Below are 6,917 nucleotides of genomic sequence, written 5' to 3'. Positions count from 1 at the left end.
TTGCCCCCCCCCCCCCCCCCCCATTGCTCACAGTTTCCCCAAAAGACAAGCATGGATGGAAGGGGGGGGTCCCAGGTACCCAGGGTCCAGATGGTATCACCTGCCAGAGAGCAGGGGGCACGTGGCTCCCATAACCTCTGCTGGCATTTGCATGCTACCCTGCCTAAAGGCTGGTGCAACTACTGCAGCCCTGCAAGCACCCGTGGGCCACGTTCCTGTCTCCAGACTGGTGCGGAGAGTGCACAATTAGGCCCTTGCATGGTTAGCTCTTTCATGGCGTGCTAGTGGCAGGGTGAGAGCCACTGCTTTCCTTGGCGCGTTTCTCTTTCCTTTCCCCCACCCCACAAGTACTTGCCCACTGTGACTTATTTAGATGTTGCATTACTGCAAGCTGTCTGCAATTTTAAGAGGTTAGCGGAGGGTCCCTGTTGAAATATTAATTCCCCGTGCGTTCCTGCATGATCTAAAGTGGATGGGACTCAAACTGTGCCCTAAACACACTCTAAAACACTCGCGCAGCGATCACTTAATGGCTCTCTCAGCATGTCATAGGTTTGCCGGCTCTGTGGGCCTGAATTTTTCATACATGACAGCAACCCAAACACTCCTGATTAAAGGGATTTCCTTGTAACCAGCAGCATTAGCATCCAGGCATGTTCCTTCTGGGCGACTGGATGTGCCAAAGTGCATCGTGCGCTGGAGAGTGTAACCGGGACTGCACTGCTGGGAGGTACGTGTGAGGCAGAAAGCACCTGCCCAAGCCATCCGTCTCTTCCTGATGCTTTTATGCTTTGCTGTGTTAAACACCCACCCCTCCCCAAAATGTACCGGCATAGGGGGAAAGGAGAGCCCGGGGGCTTAAGCTGGAAAGAGGTTTGTAGCATCGTTGCTGTTTGCTTGAGGAAGCCACGAAGTGGAGCAGTCTCGGAGCAGCGTTCGCTGTGCAGCTGTGTTAGACCCGCATTAGTTCAGCTGTGTTCATTGCAGGATGGAGCCGCTGGGTGGTGACACCACTGCAGCAATGTGCTGCAAAGACACCGGGGTGTGCGTGCATGTGTGTGTGTGTGATTGCAAAGACATCAAAGGGGTGGAGGGAGGGGAGTGATTGCAAAGACACCAGAGCATGGGGATGGGGGTGAACGTATGTGACTGCAAAGACACCAGGGTGTATGTGCATACGTGTGTGTGTTTGCAAATACACTTGGGGGATGCATGTGGATATTTTTTTCCAAAGAAATATCCACATGCATCCTTTATACCGGCTCTTCCCTGCACAGAGTTCGTTCCGGTAAGACCCCTAACTTGACTCTTCCTGGGAGAGGTTTTGGAGTCAAGGGGGAGACCATGGTCTTTTTGAGGCTCGGTTCCCCAAATGACGACTGAAACGGTGCTCTAAGAAAACCCAGGGATTGCACTCGGTACATCCAGGGGCCTGGACCTGGAGCACGAGAGGCTGTCCTGCTGGGAGAAGGAGTTAAGGGAGAGATCGTATGATTCATCTGTACTCTTAGAACTGCTTTTAAAAGCTCTCATCATCTGCTTGCCCCAGACTGTCCCTCAGGCAGATTCATTCTGTGCAGAAATGAGCTTTTATTAACCTAGTTTTTACTCCGAGACATCAATCAGACTAGCTTCGCTCCGTAGGTCTGGGAGATAAATGTGCCAGCAAGGCTGCTGGGAGCGGAGACGTGACTCCCTCCTGCTTCCAGTTTGTGGACGGTGGGAGAGCTCGATGCAGTCCCCAGGCACCGACTTCCTCTGCAGCCTTGGGCCAGTTACTTAGCACGTAGCCCCCCAAATCCTTCGCTGCTCTTGCCCAAATGCTGCAGCTTTGAGGTGTCTGCTCCCAAAGGTGCAGAGGTTGCCTGTGCAGGGCAGGGGTAGAAGCAGAGCCACAACCCAACAGGGCATCCAGGACCCCCTGAGCACATGGACAGACGTCCCTCCCATGGACAGCTCGGGGATTTCTACTCTCTTTGCTCCTAAAAGATATTTTATTCCATCTCAGAAAACTGATGCTCGCCCAGTGCCGGCCAGAGCCGTGTGAATGAGACGGTGCATTCATGCGGGAGTCCTAGGAAGACCAGCCAAAGTTACGAATGCCAAAAATTGTATTGGGATTGGCAGATTTGGAGGTTGCCTGGTAGTGACAGCCCTGGCCCTGCCATGTCTGGAATGAAACCGTATGGCACACAGATTGAACGTGAAGACGAATTATCCCCAGTCCTTATTCCTTATTCTCATCATCCTCTGAGTGCAATGGGGCCGTCTAGGTTTGATATTCACCAAGTTAAAGCAGTGACACAAAGACATGCTCGAGGAAGGTCGTGTCCTCTCGTGCATCCATCGGAGGCAGGAGTGATTGGAACGGGGTCTCTTGTTCCCCGTTACGCTCATAGCTGGTGCCTGGATCGGAGAAGGGAAGGCTCCTTGGAACGACTTCTTCATGCCCTTTCAAAGGAGTGTGCTGGTGGTCTTGGGGAATGAAGCCTTGGGTGCTCTGTTTGTTCCCCAAAGTCCCTTCCTTTGCAGACAAGACAGGCCTCAATGGGGTGCATGGGCAGGGGAAGCCTGTGGCTGCTCCTGGGTCACTGGGCTCTCACCTCAAGGGTGTAAATGGGAGGGCAATGGTCTAGAGTCCCTGGGGCCAGAGGTCCAAGTTGGGCAGTCCCGAATCATGCTGCCATGGGTCTGTCCTACCCCAAACTCCTGCTAGCACAGCATCTAGAGGCAGTCAGTACTGTGGGGTGGAAATCTCACCGTCGGACCAGGCTGGGAAGCCCTTAATACCAGATGAATAATTCATTGTAAGGCTTCTTCTGAAGGGTTTGGAAAGCAAATGTCCCGAAGTGGGGAAAACCAACCTTAATGCAAGTGTGTGCTCGTGCTTCCTTCTGGCAGAACCCGCCCAGACATGTGATGCTTAATTGACTTTACACTTACATTTTTCATTAGATTAAGGCTTTTTAAAATGTTTAACCTTTGGTTCCCTCCTTCCCCATCACACGAGATGAGTCACCCCATGAATCCTAAACTTGATTAGCCCTCCACAGGGACAAAACTCCCTTGGTCAGCTCGTTGGATTTGGGTTTAGGAAATGGAGTCTAACGGAGCAGATCGAAAACTTTGCTAGCACGTGCTTCGTTATGCCTCCAGCTCCCCACCAAGAAGAGATGCTGCTTCTTCCAAAGATGCTGACAATCAAGAAATGGCCTTCAAGTTTTCTCCGGTTTGGTCATGGATACCCACAGAGCAAGAGCTCAGGGGAGAGAGGGGGAAACCACTTTCCTTCCCTGGTGCAGGAGGGTGATAGAGAGAAAAGAGGGTATGTTTGGAGGAGCAAAGTTTCACAGTTGGGTTTTTAATTAACAATGGCTTCTTCAAAAGAACCCCAAAAATAGCTGCGATATAGCAACAGGCACCGCTACCCTGGAGGGTCTGCTGTTGTGGACCCCGCTGTAGCATCAGCGCCCGTGTATATAAAGTTGTCAGTCCAACCTAAAATCTGCAGGCATCTTTAAAAGAAGTTCAACCTCCAACCAGGAAACTAGAGGGAACAGAAGATCAAAGGTTGCTGCAGCGAGGATGGACTGGATGCCCTCCCGGGCTGCCTGGTGAGCAGGCACCACTGAGCAGAGAGGTTCAGCTCGGCTTCAACAGTGCGATAACTGGTCTCCAAGGGTCGTGTTGCACGTTAGGCTGTGAGCCGCACAAATATTGACTGGCTTAGGGCTAGCTTGCAGTTGCACCTGCCGCTTGAGCGGCACATCTGTGGGGGATGGCTGGGGTATGCAGCACAGGAGCTGGGTTATGCGAATCCTGCTTCAGAGTGGCATAACTTTGAGCTGCATAGGGAGTGCTTTAAGCCACTCATGAAGACTTCATAATTTTACAAGAAGGAAGCAAAATTCAACACCTTGAGACCTGGAAGTGGACACCCTTGCTCCAGCCTTTTGTATGGAGCCTGAAAAACAGCTTCAATACAAGAGAAATTCCTTGCCCAGGAGAGCCTTCCCTCACCAATCCTCCTGTAAATAATATTAAACTTTGTAACAAGAAAGAAGCATAATTCAACATCCTGCGTCTTGCCATCAGGTACCTTTTGAGGTCAATAGATTGCCCCAACTTTTCTCTGAGCTTAATTTGCATAAAATGAACTTTTCCAGCCAGGAGACCTTACACTGCTGTCCTATGAAATACACATTTCCACTTCTGCCTGGGAGAAATTTTACAGTCTTTGCATTCTCCTGTGCCTGAGGAAGGGCACGAGTGCCTGAAAGCTTGCAAATAGACAGAACTTTTTTTTGCAACTGTCCAGTTGGTCTAATGATGGATATCGCCTCTAGCACACTGACTATTTAAGCCACTTAAAAGTGTTAATGTGCGGACAATCCAGGGGTTAACATCTCCAGAAGCCACTCAAAATGAACGTGTAACCAGGCCCTAAGTTTGACTAGGCAAATTTCCAGGAATTGGTATAGTTTCCCTACAGAGCCATCGGATGTCTCTGCAAGTGGTCGGGCTTCCAGATGCAATGTTGTCCTTGGTAAACAAGGCGCTGGCGCTGGAGCTCAGTGGAAATACGCTGTTACTGTGTGTGTACGTATGCGTGGATTTTTTTCAAATGATCCCAGCGTTGCAAATAGCACGCAGCATGTCTAAAGATCCCCATTGCCAGCCCCAGCTCTTCCCTGGCTCTGGGGCCAAGGGAAAAGGTGTGTGCAGCGCACGTGGGAATAGCACAAGTGCAAAATCAGCGGAGAAGCCGTCCTCATTGGAAATAAGTGGTGTCTGAAGGGAGGAGTCCACGTGCGAGGGCATCCCTCAAGGCACTGGTACATCATGTAAACTGCTGTAAGACCAAGTGGTACCCAAGCACAGTCCTGATATGAACAGGTTTGTAACCTCCCAGGCTCTAGGTTACTAATTAAGGTGTGTGTGTTTTTGGGGGGAAATGGGGTAATTCTCTATTGCATTGACTCGCATTGCATCATATGCTGGGGGGCATCTGCACGCTGTGGTTTGGCTTTAGGTCAGAGTTGTGGTATCGATGGTGAATGGCTGGCCTCGTAGCAAAGCGCCTTTCTGTGTCCTTAGTGGCTTAACATTGATGTTTGGCAAGAGGCAGTAATGCCCAGGGGAAAGTCTTTGTCCTGGTGCTCCCATAAGTGGGAACAGGGATGCACCTGGTATGAGCAGGGGCTCCTAGGAATGGAAACCAGGGTTAAAACTGAGTGAACTGATTTTTTTTTTTTTCTTCCAGTCTGATGAAAGGCTCTGTTCTGGTTCAGCTTCCTCCGACTCCTGGCCCTTTGGCCAAGGAGTCTGTCCAGCCTAACTCTTTGACTTCCTCTCCCTCTGGATCTATTAAACAACCTATTTAAGCTGTGCATTGTATAATATTCATGGACTTCAAGGCGGGAGCAGTGTGAAGGAGTCAGGACGCTGTAAATTGGGAAGCTTGGATTGCCAGGGAAGTGTGAGGCTGGGCAGGTATCACGGCCTCGGGGCTACTTTGAGCAAGAGCTGTTGGGAACAAAGGCTCCTGCTGCTCCCTTGTAAGAGAAGATAACTCTTGTCAAAAACGAAGGCCTCTCCTACCCCAGCTCTCAAGTAGCTCATCCCCCATCACTAACTGGTGAGGCTTGGGGAGCTGCGAGCCTTAAACTAAGAGCCTCTGGAGGCAGAGAGCCTTGGCTGGGATGATGAAGTTGGGGCTGGTCCTGCTTGGAGCAGGGGTTGGACTAGATGTGAGCTCCTGAGGTCCCTTCAACCCTCACTTTCTATATGATTTTATGATGCCATACTATAGAAGTAAATATAGTAATGGATTTTTAGGGCTTGAACAGAGTGGACTAGAATAACACTTAGGAGCCTGTGTCTGCTTAGATGCCCAATGGCTGGAACAGGATCTGGTCCAAACTATTCACAGATGGCTCGCCAAGAGATGGGGGCTGTGTTTGGTAATCCACAGAAAAAAAATCTCTATGTGTGTGTGTGTGTGTGTGTGTGTGTGTGTGTGTGTAATATATATTAGCTCTACTCTTTTCTGGGTAGACATGCTAGTTCCTTCCAAGATCTGCTTTTTTCTGATCTTTGTAGCTTCTTCCGAAGCCAGCCTCACTATTAAGCTGGTTTTGCGCCCGATGGATTCAGGAGGAGGACTATCCCGGTCTGCGGGTGTCCTCCCAGGGTAATAGGGTTGGAAGGGATGTCCAGGGGCATCTAGTCCAGCCCTTGATATGAATGCGCTGTTCCCAAAGCATCCCAGACCAGAGTCCCTCCAACTTCTGCCTGGAAACCTCCTATGGAAGAAAATCCCATGCGTTCAAAAGACGATCCTCCCGGTGAAGGTGGTCTGTCCGACTTACCAGCAGGCTGTCTTCTCAAGGGAAGGACGCTTAGCAAAAGAGGACCGCGCAGCGGATGGGTGTAATGATGCCAATACACTGAAGAGAAACCAGTTTCCAAGAGAGCGCAATTCCCAGCTAAGTGAATAGACAAGAGTTTTCTTCCATTGAACTCTGTCCTGCTCCCTAGAGCTGTGACTAACTGGTGTGACCGTGCCGTACAGGTGAGCAGGGAACAATTATTCATAACAGCCATATCTTCTGGCATGTGCACCTGTGTGTTTGGTTTTTTTAGTATTTACTGACGTCTTCGCAGGGGGTCCCGCTGGTGAGAGCCTTGTTAAATCTACAGAAGGCTCCTGTGGAGCAGATTGGCTTTGGACCAGATCCTAGGGCAGTGCATGGCAGATAGACAGACAGGATCCCCTGGTTCAGTTCCTGCCCCCAGCTGCTGCATGACCTCTGCTAGCTCACTCCTGGATGCCTGGTCTTCGAGCCATGCACTCAAGTCAGGCTTTTCCAGCTCGGGTCTCGCAGCAGTCTAATGTTTTGCTCTGGTTTAAGCAG

This window comes from Alligator sinensis, unplaced genomic scaffold (genome assembly GCF_000455745.1).
Source record: "Alligator sinensis unplaced genomic scaffold, ASM45574v1 scaffold697_1, whole genome shotgun sequence".
Classification (NCBI taxonomy): domain Eukaryota; kingdom Metazoa; phylum Chordata; order Crocodylia; family Alligatoridae; genus Alligator; species Alligator sinensis.
This window is presented reverse-complemented; position numbering follows the sequence as displayed.